The sequence below is a fragment of the Rutidosis leptorrhynchoides genome, chromosome 1 (genome assembly GCF_046630445.1).
Source record: "Rutidosis leptorrhynchoides isolate AG116_Rl617_1_P2 chromosome 1, CSIRO_AGI_Rlap_v1, whole genome shotgun sequence".
Lineage (NCBI taxonomy): Eukaryota > Viridiplantae > Streptophyta > Magnoliopsida > Asterales > Asteraceae > Rutidosis > Rutidosis leptorrhynchoides.
The window spans coordinates 553,698,905-553,718,343 of NC_092333.1; positions in this window are offsets into that span (position 1 = coordinate 553,698,905).

The following is a 19,439-nucleotide window of genomic DNA, read 5'->3' on the forward strand; positions in this document are numbered from 1 at the left end:
GATTACACCAGGTTATCGACTGCGTGTAATCCAAGGTTTTATTACCTTGTTAACAATTACACCAATTATCCTTGTATATAATCCACCCCTGTTTTAATGAGATATGAATATTAATATACCCACTTGATCAGAATGAATAATCAATTACCCAACCCGAATAATTAAATAAATGATCGTAAAAGATGTCGTATAAATGTCACTAAATAGAACATACATAATCATTTTAATAATTATCAGATTAACTAATTTGAAGATAGGTTCGACAGATTCTAATGAGTTGTCATTCGATTAGACAATACCCCCATCTATTAATAGTCAATAGTCCAATGTCCACAAGTGTCGGTCTTTTGTCCAAACCTTAATTATGGTACAGAATCTAATAACCCTGTCTTAATATTTAGTCTAACATCACGATTACTTTGGCTCAAATAAGCATAATAATAACTTAGTTACGATACATTAATTGAAAAGGGAAGAACATAGCTTACAGTGATTATTTATCGCGTAGCGTTACACGAGCAGAATTTTAATTTTAAAACCCGTAAAACATTCTTAAAATAACTTTATTATTATTAACTTAAAATTAAAATTATATTATAAATATATATATATATATATATATATATATATATATATATATATATATATATATATATATATATATATATATATATTTACGTTACATATGAAGGAAAAGAAAAAGGTGTGTTTTACTCGTTGAAAAATGCTGAATTTATAGGACCTGGCCAGGAATCTGGCTTTATGCGATCGCATGAAAAATGGTCTTCCTGGCCATGCGATCGCATGGCCAGCTGGATCAGGCCACCTACTTTTGTTTTTTTGTTTTGCCGACGTTTTATTATATAATATAATATATATATAATTTTTAAAATTATATATATATTATATTATATTTATGTGCATAGTTGACTTGTAATTTTAGCTCCGTTGCATCGCACGTTGATAGTTGGTTCATGTTCCTGTTCCGGATTTTCGAACGTCCTTGCGTACAATTTAATATCTTGTATTTTGCGTTTTGCGGCTCGTACTCTTGTAATTTTGAGACGTTTCTCATCAATAAATTGAACCACTTGAATTATATCTTGTACATTTGAGCTTTTTGGTCATTTGCGTCTTCAAATTGTCATTTTCTTCTTTTGTCTTCGCACTTATTTATTTAAACGAATATTACATAAAAATAGAACAATTGCCACTAAAAGCTTTACATATTGGAAGGATATTGTGCCTAAATATATGTTCATTTGGAGCACTATCAAATATGAGTTAAAAAAAAGAATTTTATCATTACTGAGTAGTACAGATGAAATGATTCGATTATGTGAAGCGTACGAGTGAAGCTGTCACAAAATAATGAAATGAGAAAGACAAGTTTCATCATAACTTTTGACTAGTCATGGTTAAATTCCGGAATTCAAGGGATTTCAAAGAAAATCTTTGTTATCTATATAAGATTTGATTCATCAGTGATGAAGGAAATTAAGATCTCTTCAATTAAATGCGGTCATCTGCCTCGATTGCTCTGTCGGTTGCTTCCATTATAAATTTACCACTTCCATTTTATTATTCTCACAATTCCTATACTTTCTTCCTTAATCCATACTTCTAAAGATCGTAAAAATGCTTAATTCAGTACTGATCCTTGTCCTTCTTCTGACAATCGCTTCTGTCTTCCTCCTTTTTCATCTACCATCGGAGGAATTTGTTAACTTCGACTATTACCTTGGGGTTATAGTGTTTTTCATTCTCCCGTGTATTTATGTTGCTATCCGCATTGATATACACGGTTTGTAATTTATGTGTTTGTGATCGCCTTTGTGTTTTCCTTTATATTTTGGAGCTCCATGCTCTTGTTTTCTCTTCCCGACTTCAAGTCAAATGAATAATGGTCCAGAATTCATAGGTATGAAGTTTCGATTGATCATAATGTTCTAAGCAGGAAGGAACGTAATAGCACGATTTGATTTGGTAAATTACCAGAATTACAGAAGATAGAACTATCAAGAATATATTTTCTTGGTATGTTCGGAGGTTAAGTTAGAATGAAAGAGTTATGTAACATGGCACATGATGATGGTATGGTCTGTGAATCATCATGTTTCATTAAAAATTCAGCATGACTTACTGTAATATAATCACGTTGGCCGAGCGTCATTATATTATACTAACTCATGGTTCAATTTCCAACACTACTCCAGAAATCATTCATAATTCAAACTCGAATTTTAAAGAAATTTAGAAACTAAAATAGTTTTCTTTATGATGTAACACGGATAGCACGAAGAGATAAATAATTTCTGACAAGAATATTTATGAAAATATCCTCAGAAATATCGAAGATATTTATAATGTTATTTTCAGAATTTCTAAGATCGAAAGTTGATGAAGAAAGATTTTTCACAAGATTTAACATGAGTACAAAGCAAGATATTCTCTAAAGATTTTATCGGATACAGAATTATCTGGATTCTTTAAATTTAGGGTTTGGTCCTTGTATTTGTACGCAGTCTCCTTTGTGGTTTGCTCAAATCGTTTTTCAGTACCAAATTTTCTATCGAGCGTTCCCAACACTCTATTTTTTTATCATCAAACTTTTGGTCGTTTAGACCATCTTCAATTTTGTTGTTTCCTCTGCATTTAATGCTACCATATCTGAATCATCGGTTATCAATCTGAGGTGGTTTCAAGAGAATTTTGAAGGATTTGAACACAAATTGTAATCGTCAAGATTCAAAGGATGTTTAAGATGATATCAAGTGGCAAACTTGAAGAAATGTTTAGTTGTAGAAGGTGTATCTTATTAACAATCTTTTAAACCAAAATGTGTTATAATTTATATTTCCTACTCTTTTAATACTTTTTAATTGTTCAAGGTTAGTAGTCCAATAGTCCAATAACCCAATATATAATCTTAGAATTTAAAATATTTAAGATTAGAAGATGCTGAAGAAATTTTACGTAGTTAATTAATTGGTTACTAATCAATTTTATTTGTCTATTATTTTCTTCATTATGCCACTTGTCAAATCTTGACTTGGATTCTGATCGTTCAAAACCCGAATATGAAATTGAATTTGAATTAAAATGGTTGTTTTTCGGTGAACGAATACATATATTTGAGGATGTATGTAGGATAGTTCAATGACTGTTGAATCGGATTTTGAAGAATGTACAATGTAACACATTAATGTGAAATCTAAATACTTCTCGGGTATTACTACCCGTTAAATTATTTTCACCATTAACAGTTTGTACAAAAGAATTTTTAATTACACTCTTTATGAAAATATACTTACATATATATTTTCTTTAGATGTAATCATGGATTTATAGATATCGATTATTAAATCGTTGATGAAAGATGTGAATGATAACATATGTGAATTAATTATGATAGAAGCCCTTTAAAGCTTCTTTTATCTTTCTCGGGTATTACCTACCCGTTAAAATTTCACACGTCATAGTTAATATGAAAAGAATTTTTATTACGATCTCGAGATATACATAAATATATATACATATATCTTTTAATCGTGAACAGAAAGTAATGAATTAATATTTCATAATTCATCATTCTCGGTACTCTTCGGTGTCTGTGGTGCTTACGGAGCTCGTGGTGATGGAAATGATGCTGGTGCTGGTGGTGTCGCTGTTGGTGTTGGTACCGCTTGTGGTACCTGCGTAGTAGATGCGAGCCTAGCTTCCAAATCGAACAACGTCACCTCCAAGGTTTCTACTTTATGCTCGAGTCTATGAATTAGTTCTACTCATTCTTTCGTAAGGTTTGTCAATTCTTGATATTTAGTTCGAAGTCTTCTAACTTCTTCTAATAATCCTATCTGATTAGAATTCGGGAGTAGAGGACGAATACTATCTTTAACGACATCGAGTCAACCTTCGAGGCGGAAAATCCGTGCGAAAAGAGTGAAAACAGTATTGCGAACAGGTTCGCCGGTAAGCGGATCGAGCTCTCCGACGTTAGGTGGTAAGTTCGGCTCGTGATATGGAGTACCTTCTTCATTTCTCCATAGGGTAAGTATTTCGCGAACTCATCCCCACTTTCTAAAGAAATCACGGTAGTTGATCGGTTGGTGCGCTCCCATCACGCTGTCTTCAGAGTCAGAGGAACTTGGTCGATTCGTAGAGGCCATCTTACGCGATCACATAAAAGATTTTTGGTATGAAAAGTTTAGTGACAGCAAATGATAGTTGGATGGTATTCTCAATGCATAATATGCATAGATGTATATAGTACCAGGATCCCTTAAATTACGGAGAAATTTACGGAAGATATCAGGCAAAGTTTACCGTAATAGATATGCTAAGATATGAATTTCTCTAGACACTATCTATGCAATAAATGCAGTAAGAAGCGTCTAAACTTAGGATTGATAAGCAGGTAATTTTCCACTAGGAATGATAAACAAAACTTATAATATGCAGCTAAGGTCAAAGTTCAGACTCATTAATGCATCTAAACAACTATCAGTTAGACACACTAATGCAAGACCTGGTTCACTAAGACCACCGCTCTGATACCACCTGTAGAGACCCGTCCGAATCCACCTGGACGAAATCTCCAACATTTGGTCCCATTGCGAGGTGCTGACCTCTATATGCCATGAATGACTCCATGTAATATCTTTAAATTGAGCAAATGCACGGCGGAAGATTTCTTTCAGACCCGAGAATAAACATGCTTAAAAGTGTCAACCAAAAGGTTGGTGAGTTCATTAGTTTATCGTAATCAATCATTTCCATAATTTAATAGACCACAAGATTTTCATTTCCATTTCTCATAAACATAATCTCATATCAAGAATTTCGCACGGCATAGAGATACAAATCATTCATATGGTGAACGCTTAATAACCGAACTAACAGGATGCATATAGAATATCCCCATCACTCCGGGACTCTCATCGGACATGATAATCGAAGTACTAAAGCATTCGTAACCCGAATGGGACATGTCAAGGTCCATAGATCTATCTTTAGGATTCGCGTCAATTAGGGGTCATTTCCCTAATTCTTAGGCTACCAAGCTAAAAAGGGGCATATTCGATTTCGATAATCCAACCATAGAATGCAGTTTCGATTATTTGTGTCTATTTCGTAAAACATTTATAAAAGCAGTGCATGTATTCTCAGTCTCAAAAATATATATTGCAAAAGCATTTAAAAAGGGAGCAAATGAAACTCACTTAATGTATTTTGTAGTACAAATACATATGACGACATTGAACAAGTGCAAGTTTGGCCTTGAATTCACGAACCTATATCATTTATATATATATTAACACATATAATTGTAATCGAACGAATTTCTATATTATTAGTGATATACTTGTTATTTTAATAAATTACGTGTTTCATTAATAAGTTAATTAAATATATTTATTTTATATACTTTAAATAAATATAAATGTTAATATAGTTTAGTTAAGTATATTTCTATATGACTAATTTTTATTGTAGTAATGATAATAATGTTAGTAGTAATATTGATAATAATAATAATAATAATAATAATAATAATAATAATAATAATAATAATAATAATAATAATAATAATAATAATAATAATAATAATAATAATAATAATAATAATAATATGGGTTTTATAAAAATAATAATGATACTAGTAATAATAAAAATGATAATAATACTAATAATGTAAAAATAATAATATTAATGTTAATAATAATAATGGGGATAATAAAATAATAATGACAAAAATAATGATAATTCAAATAATAATAATAATAATAATGATACTTAATAATAATAATAATAATAATAATAATAATAATAATAATAATAATAATAATAATAATAATAATAATAATAATAATAATAATAATAATAATAATAATAATAATAATAATAATAATAATATTTTTATTAAAAATGATAATAATAATAATAATAATAATAATAATAATAATAAGATAAAAATGATAGTTTTTTTTATAAAGATAATATTTTTTATAATAATAATAATGATGATAATAAAATTAAAAATGATACTTTTGATAATTTTACTAATAATAATAATTCTAATAATACTTATAATAATTCTATTAATATTAATTATAATAATAATAATAATAACAATAATAATAACAATAATATATGTATACATATATATACCTTAATGGATTTGGAAGTCCATATTACTAAGGCCCAAGGATACAAGTCCATTATCATTTAAAAGCAATCCCACTTCATTTGGACCAAACACAGCAGGCCTAGTATCGATCCTAAATCAATAAAAAGTTTTTGGGAGTTTTTGTTCGATACAGGTATTAAACGGAAACACCAATCAATCATTGGTTTCATTCAGTTTTATATTGATCCAAAATATCATTGAGCTGACACTGTAACCATGAACAACAACCAATTCGACCTTCATTCATCATCATACTTAAATCGTTTTCAGGATCATAAATTTCATAGAATCATCATCATGATCTTCACTATCATTATCATAACCCTATCATCGTTCGTCCTTAATAATCATCCTCATTCATCAAATCATCACAGGCACAACTCAGAATCCATAATCAAGCTATGGCGATCGATATTCGATTAAGGATTTATGTAAGTAGTTCGATTCACTTTTAATTTAATCGAATTCTATGGATCTAATTAGTCTAATTGAATTGTTAATTACAATTCTTTTGTTAGATTATGAAATAGATTGTATTTTTAGGGATTAGATTTGTTTTGTGATTCTCGAATGGTAACGGGAAGTAGCAGGTGTGTTTGTTGAGTGAAACAGAAAAATGGCAGCGACAATAAAGCAATTGGAGCAGGTGATGGGAACATGGACTTGTGATGGTGGTGATTTGGTGTTCTGTTCATTTTTGATGATGATTTGATTATTGGTGGTGCAAGACAGAGACTGTAGCAGTCGTAGGTAATTCAGTTATTCTAATAGTAGGATCCAAAGGTCTAAATCGAATTTGTTTAGCTACTCATTATATTTTGCTATTGCCAAATGGAAGTGGTGAGATTGTTTAGTTCATGATCCACAGGTAAAACGAGTTACATTTCTAAATGAGGATATTTTAAACAGTCTTTGGATTATGTCTTACTTGTGGATCACCAATCGTTGCTCCAAGTTAAATAAGCTTCGAAGAGTGGGAGTGAGATCCAAGGTGGGTCACCATTCAATGCTAAAATCAATTATAGATAGTTAGCTGTTAACATGTATTGAATGATGTTTAATGATAGTTTTGATTATGGCAGCAAAGATGATCAGAAGATGAGGGTTTGTTTAACATCTCGATATGAAGAGTTTATGGTTAGGGTATAGGGTGGTTTTGGGGCTGCATTCGTACAAAGAAAATAGAAGCAGTATCCATTTGAATGGTACAGAATTTGGTTGCAAGTAGTGAACAATGATGTAACGGTTCTCATAAATGTTTTGGGTCTTCGGCTTTTTGATAGAAGCATTAAGCGATGGTGATTTATGTGGGTAGTGACAAACGAAAACGAATAATAGCAGGTTTGAATAAAGGGGTGTGTGATGACCCGAATTTTTTGACTACTTGATTATACTATTTATATGATTTAATAATTTCTACATGATAAGCGATGAATTTCAATAAGTCTTGAACCTCCAGAAAGAATTTTATATAAGCAGTTGACCACCCTTTTATTCCTACGATTCACGAACGTCATAACTTATATTAATTATATATATGTGTATATATACAAATATTTAACTTGAAAATATGATAATTAAATATCTCATTAAGTATATTAACAAAGTATTATATATATATTTTCATACTACTAATTTAAAGAGTTTTTGAACAATATATATGTTACTATTTAAACGACGTAATTAACTTAAATTAAAATGTATTTACATACAATGTATTACGAGTGTAAATACATCCTTAAAAGTATTGAATACACTTTATAATATACCAATACATATAAAGGATAGCTATACTCGTATTTCCGTTCAATTTCCTCAAGAATTCTACTCGCATTCATACGGTATTTTTACCCGTATTATACACAACTTCTAGAAGTATTTACTATTGGTATATACTAATAGAAATCTGCAATTATTTATGTAATATGTCATCCATGACCTAATCAATTTAATATGTCATCCATGACTTAATACATTTTAACTTATCTTAGATATTTTTACTAAAAACCAAATTTTCAAGCCTATAAATAAGCACCATTTCTAACTCATTTTTACACACACTTGCAAGAACTCTCTCAAGTTTTGTTCTACTACTTCTTTCCAGCAACTTTACATTCTAAACTTGAGGTAAAAACTCTACTTCAACTCTTGTTCAATTCATATGTTTATAGCTATCTATATAAGAGTTTATAAACTAGAACATAGTTTAGTTGATTCTAAACTTGTTTGAAAAACTAATTTAATCTTTCTAACTTAACTCTAATAACACTTATTTATATGTATTATGATGTTATATTAAGTTAATATAAGAACTTATAACTTGTACATATGAAGAACACCTTGAAACTTAACATATATCCTTTAATCTCCATTCGGTAAAAAGCGGGCTGTTTTGGGTTGGGAATTAAAAACCTATCTTAGAATTTGAGTTCGAGGCTAAGACTTTGGAAATATGTTAATATATGTAAATAAGACTTCCAGTATTTTTTTCATGATTTTAGACAAAGTGGAAGTATTTTATCAAAAATCATATATTGGGTGGATGCCGGGATTTTTCCAAATCTGTCCACCAACACAAAAAGAGGGTAAAGCTCTAAAAATTACTACTTGGGATGAACTTTTCGAATTGGTTTTGTAAAATTTACTTCTTAAGAAATCCATAGCAATTTGATTCACTTTAAACAGAGTTGTAATGAATATTTGGCGAGCAAAACAAAATCTGCTAAAATTAACGTTGTATGGACGAAATTTATATTATAAAAACTATATTAACCATATCCTTGTTAACTTTTCCTATATCCTATATATATTTGTACATGTTATCATTAGTATAACAAAATATTATAATCTTGGTTAATTTTGAGATTGTATATATATAATAATCTTGGTACGTTCCATGACAATACGTGCATAATACGTTTTGATAAATCCTAAGACAATACGTACACAATATGTCTTAGTTAATTCTAAGACAATAAGTATACAATATGTCTCTGGATTGATGCAAGACAATACGTACACAATACGCCGTGGGGTAATTCTAAGATTATATATATATATACCGATTAATGGACTTTTTGAACTATTTTGGACTACCAACATAAAATGTTAAAAATTATTATATAAGTATTCTATGAACTTGTTTTTTTTTCATATGTCGTATTATTATCTGAATCATTATTATTATTATAGGTTCGTGAATCAAAGGACGACGGCCATATTTTTAATAAGTTGAAAACTTATTATTAATATACTTTTACTACCGTGAGTATATAGTCCCATTTTTAAACTCTACAAATATTTTGGGATGAGAATAAATGCATTTTATGTTTTACGCCATGGACACAAGTACTTAAAATATATTCTACATTGAGTTGTACCACCTTGCATATCTTCCCTAATAGCTTGGTAACTAATTTTTACATGTTGTAAGAACATGTAAGCGCGAATCCTATTAATAGATCTATCGGGTTTGACAACCCCAACCGGGCTAGTCGCTCTAGTATCGTAAACGGTTGCTGTAATGACCCGGAATTTTTCGACCAAATTATACTTATGAGATTAATATTTACATAAATTAAACCATACCAACATGATAAGCAATCCAAATTGTTGAGACTTATGTTTTTGAAAAGAGTTTTACACAATGTTTGACCGTCCAATATGACCGATGATATCACGAACTATATAACATACGATAATTATATGTTTGTGTATATATATGTATTTATATATATTTAACATGATCTAAGGATGGTTTAACATCTCATTGTGTACTAATGACAATGAGTTATAAGTATATTTTGAAACTACTAACTTAAATTTTCAAAACGATAACTATACGTAACATTCTTTGATATATATACTTATAATCTATAATGCTTATACATGTATCGTATATATAATGTATTTAATCACTTTTTATGGACTTAAATACATAAAACAATATAAGTATATTCACAAAAGATAGCTATATTTGAATTCTCGTTCCGTTTCCTCAAGATTTCTATACGTATATCTAGGGTATATGTACCCGTATCATACCCAGCTTCTATACGTATTTACTATTGGTATATACACATCAAATCAACATCCTAATCAATATTATTACTGCCCTAGATATGAGGTAACTAGAATTTGTCAAGTAGTATGAATTATTAGTAAGAAAACAAAATTAGGAATCCTTTTCTTTCTTTATAAACTAAAAACGTTTTTATAAATGAACACCATTTCTTCACTCCATTTTCTCATACCTACACACTCATTTCTCTCTCAAAATACTCCTAACTTCATACTTGATCATCTCCAAGCATTTTCCCCATCATTTAGCTTCAATTACAAGCCTTAAACACCATAAGAAAACTCTTTCAAGAACATATCAAAATAACCACCCATTTGAAGAAGTTTACTTCCAACCTTTTGATCTAACTCCACCACTCTTTGATTCCAAGATTATTTCTTATCTTTTGCAGTAACTTTGTCCAAGTAACTTGAGGTAGTAACCTTGTTCATAATCTTATTCAATTCATATTCATATAGCTATCTTATTTTGTGGTATAAAATTTTAACAACAAGAACATAGTTTGAATGATTTCAAACTTGTTCGCAAACTAAATAGATCCTTCTAACTTGACTTTTAAAATACTTCAAGACTTGTAATATATCATAATGATATGCTAACCTAACAAGATATAACTTGGTTTTACAAAGAACATCTTAAAAACTAAATCTACGTCGTCGGAGTGCAATCGGGGGTTGTTTTGGGTTGGATAATTAAAAACCATCTTGAACTTTGAATTGGAAGTTCATGTTCTGGAAAAATGATATTTCTTATGAATATGTTAACACATAAAAATTTCATGGTTTAACTCAAAGTGTAAGTATTTTTAGAAAAATGATCATTAAATGTTGTTTTTATGATAGAAAATGATCACTTTCATAAGTTTCACCAAAGTTTGACCTATAACCTATGATTTTGAATACAAACTAAGGTATTTTCAGTTCATATTCTTAAAATTTGACTCGATCCAAGGAAGTGGCAAATTGAACCAACAAAAACGGAGTTGTAATGAAGAAACTACGACTAAAACAAGATTGGGTATCCGAAGCTAGTTTAGCTACGAAAATATTTGGAGAAAAAGTAAATTAATCATATCTTTTCTAATTAATATGATATTTTATATATAATTACTTATGATTTGATTTTATATATTTCAGGACCACCCGTAAACAACACGAGAAGATTAATCATAAGACCTCATGATTGTACGCAACACGTCATTTGACAACACGGTACTTTATGTACGCAACACGTCATTTGACAACATGGTACCATGGGTCGAGATTAATTCTGATCAATACGAATACGATGGGGTCTTTATTTATACGATGGGGTCTTTATTTATTTTATTCAAGAAACTAATTGTGGACCACTAACATCGGACTGCTAACTACGGACTAAGAAAATATTAAAAGTATTAAAAGTATATATATATATATATATATATATATATATATATATATATATAACGATTACTTAAAAAGAAAATATGTTGATATATTATATATATGGTTAGGTTCGTGATATCTATCGGAGACCAAGTCGAACTAAATACCTTCAAGGCAAAAGTGAGTTTCATTTTCTCCCTTTTTAATTGCTTTTGCAATATATATTTTTGGGCTGAGAATACATGCGCTGCTTTTATAAATGTTTACAAAATAGACACAAGTACTTAAAAATATATTCTACGTTGAGTTGTACCACTGGCATATTTACCTGTAGCTTGGCAACTACTATTTACATGGGTATTGTAAACGCGAATCCTGTTGATAGATCTATCGGGCCTAACAACCCCAACCGGACTGGACGACCAGTATTCAACGGTTGCACAGTACTTCGTTTTGGTGACTACACTTGGTACGGTGTAGTGAGATTTCATAATAAAGGGAATATGCGACGTTGATTAAATGTTAAGTATGGTTACCAAGTGCTCAACCACTTAGAATGCTTTACATACACTTGCGAGTGTTTTATGTTTATGATTATGAAATCTTGTGGTGTATTAACATATTGAAATGATTGTTATGATAAACCTATGAACTCACCAACCTTTTGATTGACACTTTAAAGCATGTTTATTCTCAGGTACGAATTAAGTCTTCCGCTGTGCATTTGTTCAATATAAGGACATTACTTGGAGCCGATCATCGCAATGGGACCAAATGTTGATGACTTCGTCCAGGTGGATTAGGACGGGTCCTTTCAGTTGGTATCAGAGCGGTGGTCGTAGCGAACCAGGTCTTGCATTAGTGTGTCTAACTAGTAGTTGTTAGGATGCATTAATGAGTCTGGACTTCGACCTTGTCTACATGTCAAAAGTTTTGCTTATCATTTCTAGTCGAAAATCATCTGCTTATCGTCCTTAGGAAATTACCTGCTTATCATTCATAAGTCTAGACACGTTTTACTGCATATACTGCATTGATAGTGTATAGACGAATTCTTATCTTAGCATATCTGTTATTGCGAACTTTGACTGATATCTTTTCAAAGATTCTCCGTAATTTACTGGATTTTGGTATTATATATACATATGTAAATTATGTATTGAAGAGTACCAAATCTAACTCCTATAATCTATTCCATACCAAAAATTCATTTTCCCCATTATACAAGATGGATTCCGCATCTAGTTCGAATTCTTCAGATTCCGACAGTTATGCCGATATGGATTTCCATTCGGGCTCCGAAAGCAGTGTCACAGGAATGGATCAACCAATTTCCCATCATCTATTCTGGATGAATTGGGGATGGGTTCGTAATATACTAAATCACTGGAGACAAGAAGAAGGTGATCCATTCCATCCACTAAATTGCCCTCTTGGCGATGAACCTGAAGCACTTACCGGCGAACCTATTCGAAACACCATTTTCTCTCTCATTTCTAGAGTATCTCGTCACGATTATATACTATCCCATATTACAAATCTTGTTCATTCTCTCGCTCCAACCGCCAATCATCCCGGTGTACTAGCAGAAGTTAACGAACTTCGCGCTCGCGTGACGGCTTTGGAGAACATGGTGCGAAGGTTGCAAACACCAGCAGCAGCACCAGCAGCATAATCAGCACCACCATCAATAACATCAACAATACCATCATCACCACTAACAAACAACATCCGCATCACACGTCTCGACATCATAATCTGTCCCACAAACATCAACATCATACGCACCATAGATACCAAGGAGTACCAACAATAATGAACGATGAAGTATTGATCCATAACTTCATTGATATTCTGCGAAGAATATGTGGTTTCAAAAAGTTTTAGAGATTTCTTATTCTAGCTCAAACCGAAAAGCAAATGAGATTAATATCATATTAACTCATTAAATTCATGATTTCATCTGAAGAAAATATATATATATATATGTTTTCATAAAGATTGTAATTAAAAGTTCTTTTATACAAAATATTAATGGTGAAATTTTTTTTAACGGGTAGGTAATACCCGAGGAATAATTAGATTTTATCTTAATAAGTTACATTGTACATTCGTCGAAGCTGATTCAACAGTCATTTACTATCCTACTTACAACCACCGATATACGTATCCGTTCACCGCAGAATAACCATTTTCATTCAATTTCATATTTGGATTTTGACTTCCCAGAATCCAACAAGTGGCATATGAAGAAAACATATGACAAAATAAAATCTGTTAGAAACAAACAAATTAACTATGAAAAATTTTGTTAAGAATCCACGCTAACTGTTCCAGCTAACTGTTCCTAGCTAACTGATTACATTTTATTTATCACAGTTTATTTATCGCAATTTAATTATCGCACTTTTATTTATCGTCATTTAATTTCTGTAATTATTTTACGCACTTTAAATATCGGGACACGTATACAATGTTTTGACATATCGTATCGACGCATCTATATATATTATTTGGAATCACCATAGACACTCTATATGCAGTAATGATCGAGTTCTCTATACAGGGTTGAGGTTGATTCTACAATAATATATATATAGTTTGAGTTGTGATCGAGTCTGAGAGGTATACGGGTCACGACACGTATTAATTAATTCGTATATTATATATTAAACTATATATGAATTATTGGACTGTTACTGTGGACTAATGACATTGGACAATTAAAATGAATTAAAATATTGATTATAACATATGAAACTAAACATTTCTTCAAGATTGCCACTTGATTTCATCTTAAACCTCATTGTATCTCGACGATTACAATCAGCGTTCAAATCTATCATGATTCTTAAAAACACCTCAATCGATAGGATAACCAACCGCACTTCATCTACGGAAGAAAAGATTGATGCATATAGTTATGCACCTGAAAAACCATCGGAAACTGAGTAAACGTTTGACACGTATCTGTTCTAGTTCCTTTGACATTGTTATTACCGAAGATCGTTTTGCAATCCCTTTCCAAAGTAGCTAATTTTGTCACAGCTCCAGCAAGTCAACTCCGACTTTTCATCCGAAACAACTATATTATAACCGCGATATATATGCGTACTCTTTATTGTTACTGGGGAACCTTTTATATTCCACAATATTGCCATCAGCGATTAATCATTCTAAAAACACAATTCTCCTGAAACTACCTCGGTTTGATAACAGATGACCCAGATCAGTTAACTTTGAAAATGCTGACGAAGCAGCATGTTGTAGATGATCTTAATGGCCAAAAGTTTGATGATAAAGAAATGAGTGTTAGGAACGCTCGATAGAAAATTTAGTACCGAAAAGCGGATTATGTGAAACTATGAAGAAAGTCGTGGACAAATCACAAAGAATAAGTTTGCCTTCAAAGAATCCAAATGATTCTGTGCCTGCTGAAATCGTTAGCAAACATCTTATTTCTCATTCTAAACCTTTACAGATAAATCTTCTTCATCATCCATTGATATTAGAAATTCTAAGATATTCTCGTATGTTCTATTATAAATATCCTCCATATTTCTGGTGATATTTTCACAACTATTCTTATCTGAGATCATTTATCTCTCCGTAATATCTGTAACATAAAAGAAACTGTGTTAGTTTCTAAATTCTGAAAACTTCGAGTTTAAAATATGAATGTTTTGAAGTAGTGTTGGGAACTGAAGCATGGATTAGTATAATATAATGACACTTGATCAACGTCATTATATTACAGTAAGTCATGCTGAGTTTCTAATGAAGCATGATGATTCACAGTACCGTCATCATGTGCCATTTACACGACTCTTACATTCTATCTAATCTCTAAACATATCAAGAGAATATTTTTCTGGATGACTCAGTCTTCTCCAGGGTATTCTGGTAATTTAACAAATCAAAATCGTTCTATTACCATTTTCTTCTTAGAGCATTAGCTATGTTCATTCTGAATTTCATATCTACGAATTCCGGACCATCACTCGCTTGACTCGAAGTCAGGAAGAGAAAATGAAAGCATGAAGCTCCGAAAAATAATGAAGAATATAAACTTCGATAATAACCCCAAAATTACAAACCGTGTATATCGATGCAGATAGCAATATAGAGACACGGGAGAATTAGAAACACTATAAACACAAGAGTATAGTAGAAGTAAATAGATTCTTCTGGTGGTAGATGAAAAAGAAGAATGACAGATATAAAAGTTAGGAGTATATCAAGAATCAGGACTGGATGGAGCATATTGATGAATGCTTTAAAGTAAGAATCAAGGGAGAAAGAATAGAAGGTGTGAGTCGTGGAAAATAAGGAAACGAAGGGGTGAATTTATAGTGAAATATCCGACAGAGCAATCGAAACATATTATTGCATATAATCAAAGAAGATCCTAATTTCCTTAATCACCAAAGAACCAAATCTTATTACTTAAGATTCTCTTTAAATCCCTTAAATCCCGGAAATCAATCATAACTACGTCATCGGTTAAGACGAATATATTTTACTCATCTCACTCTTTTACGATAGTCTCATTTATATTCATCGCATAATCGAATCGTTTTATCTAAATTACTCAATGATGATAAAACTCCATTATCACCTTATATTTGTTATGAAAACCTTCTTATTGTTATCCATAACAACCTCAATCAAATTTTGGGGACGAAATTTCTTTAACGGGTAGGTACTGTAATGACCCGGAATTTTTCGACCAAATTATACTTATGAGATTAATATTTACATAAATTAAACCATACCAACATGATAAGCAATCCAAATTGTTGAGACTTATGTTTTTGAAAAGAGTTTTACACAACGTTTGACCGTCCAATATGACCGATGATATCACGAACTATATAACATACGATAATTATATGTTTGTGTATATATATGTATTTATATATATTTAACATGATCTAAGGATGGTTTAACATCTCATTGTGTACTAATGACAATGAGTTATAAGTATATTTTGAAACTACTAACTTAAGTTTTCAAAACGATAACTATACGTAACATTCTTTGATATATATACTTATAATCTATAATGCTTATACATGTATCGTATATATAATGTATTTAATCAATTTTTAAGGACTTAAATACATAAAACAATATAAGTATATTCACAAAAGATAGCTATATTTGAATTCTCGTTCCGTTTCCTCAAGATTTCTATACGTATATCTAGGGTATATGTACCCGTATCATACCCAGCTTCTATACGTATTTACTATTGGTATATACACATCAAATCAACATCCTAATCAATATTATTACTGCCCTAGATATGAGGTAACTAGAATTTGTCAAGTAGTATGAATTATTAGTAAGAAAACAAAATTAGGAATCCTTTTCTTTCTTTATAAACTAAAAACGTTTTTATAAATGAACACCATTTCTTCACTCCATTTTCTCATACCTACACCCTCATTTCTCTCTCAAAATACTCCTAACTTCATACTTGATCATCTCCAAGCATTTTTCCCATCATTTAGCTTCAATTACAAGCCTTAAACACCATAAGAAAACTCTTTCAAGAACATATCAAAATAACCACCCATTTGAAGAAGTTTACTTCCAACCTTTTGATCTAACTCCACCACTCTTTGATTCCAAGATTATTTCTTATATTTTGCAGTAACTTTGTCCAAGTAACTTGAGGTAGTAACATTGTTCGTAATCTTATTCAATTCATATTCATATAGCTATCTTATTTTGTGGTATAAAATTTTAACAACAAGAACATAGTTTGAATGATTTCAAACTTGTTTGCAAACTAAATAGATCCTTCTAACTTGACTTTTAAAACACTTCAAGACCTGTAATATATCATAATGATATGCTAACCTAACAAGATATAACTTGGTTTTACAAAGAACATCTTAAAAACTGAATCTACTTCGTCGGAGTGCAACCGGGGGCTGTTTTGGGTTGGATAATTAAAAACCATCTTGAACTTTGAATTGGAAGTTCATGTTCTGGAAAAATGATATTTCTTATGAATATTTTAACACATAAAAATTTCATGGTTTAACTCAAAGTGTAAGTATTTTTAGAAAAATGATCATTAAATGTTATTTTTATGATGGAAAATGATCACTTTCATAAGTTTCACCAAAGTTTGACCTATAACCTATGATTTCGAATACAAACTAAGGTATTTTTAGTTCATATTCTTAAAATTTGACTCGATCCAAGGAAGTGGCAAGTTGAACCAACAAAAACGGAGTTGTAATGAAGAAACTACGACTAAAACAAGATTGGGTATCCGAAGCTAGTTTAGCTACGAAAATATTTGGAGAAAAAGTAAATTAATCATATCTTTTCTAATTAATATGATATTTTATATATAATTACTTATGATTTGATTTTATATATTTCAGGACCACCCGTAAACAACACGAGAAGATTAATCATAAGACCTCATGATTGTACGCAACACGTCATTTGACAACACGGTACTTTATGTACGCAACACGTCATTTGACAACATGGTACCATGGGTCGAGATTAATTCTGATCAATACGAATACAATGGGGTCTTTATTTATTTTATTCAAGAAACTAATTGTGGACCACTAACATCGAACTGCTAACTACAGACTAAGAAAATATTAAAAGTATTAAAAGTATATATATATATGTAACGATTACTTAAAAAGAAAATATGTTGATATATTATATATATGGTTAGGTTCGTGATATCTATCGGAGACCAAGTCGAATTAAATACCTTCAAGGCAAAAGTGAGTTTCATTTGCTCCCTTTTTAATTGCTTTTGCAATATATATTTTTGGGCTGAGAATACATGCGCTGCTTTTATAAATGTTTACAAAATAGACACAAGTACTTAAAAATATATTCTACGTTGAGTTGTACCACTGGCATATTTACCTGTAGCTTGGTTGTAGTGACCCGAACTTTTCCATGTTTATATATATTAATTGAGATTGATATTTACATGATTAAATGTTTCCAACATGTTAAGCAATCAAATTTGTTAAGACTTGATTAATTGAAATATGTTTCATATAGACAATTGACCACCCAAGTTAACCGGTGATTCACGAACATTAAAACTTGTAAAAATTATATGATGACATATATATGGATATATATATATATAGTTAACATGATACTATGATAAGTAAACATATCATTAAGTATATTAACAATGAACTACATATGTAAAAACAAGACTACTAACTTAATGATTTTTAAACGAGACATATATGTAACGATTATCGTTGTAAAGACATTTAATGTATATATATCATATTAAGAGATATTCATACATGATAATATCATGATAATATAATAATTTAAAATCTCATTTGATATTATAAACATTGGGTTAACAACATTTAACAAGATCGTTAACCTAAAGGTTTCAAAACAACACTTACATGTAACGACTAACGATGACTTAACGACTCAGTTAAAATGTATATACATGTAGTGTTTTAATATGTATTTATACACTTTTGAAAGACTTCAATACACTTATCAAAATACTTCTACTTAACAAAAATGCTTACAATTACATCCTCGTTCAGTTTCATCAACAATTCTACTCGTATGCACCCGTATTCGTACTCGTACAATACACAGCTTTTAGATGTATGTACTATTGGTATATACACTCCAATGATCAGCTCTTAGCAGCCCATGTGAGTCACCTAAAACATGTGGGAACCATCATTTGGAAACTAGCATGAAATATCTCATAAAATTACAAAAATATGAGTAATCATTCATGACTTATTTACATGAAAACAAA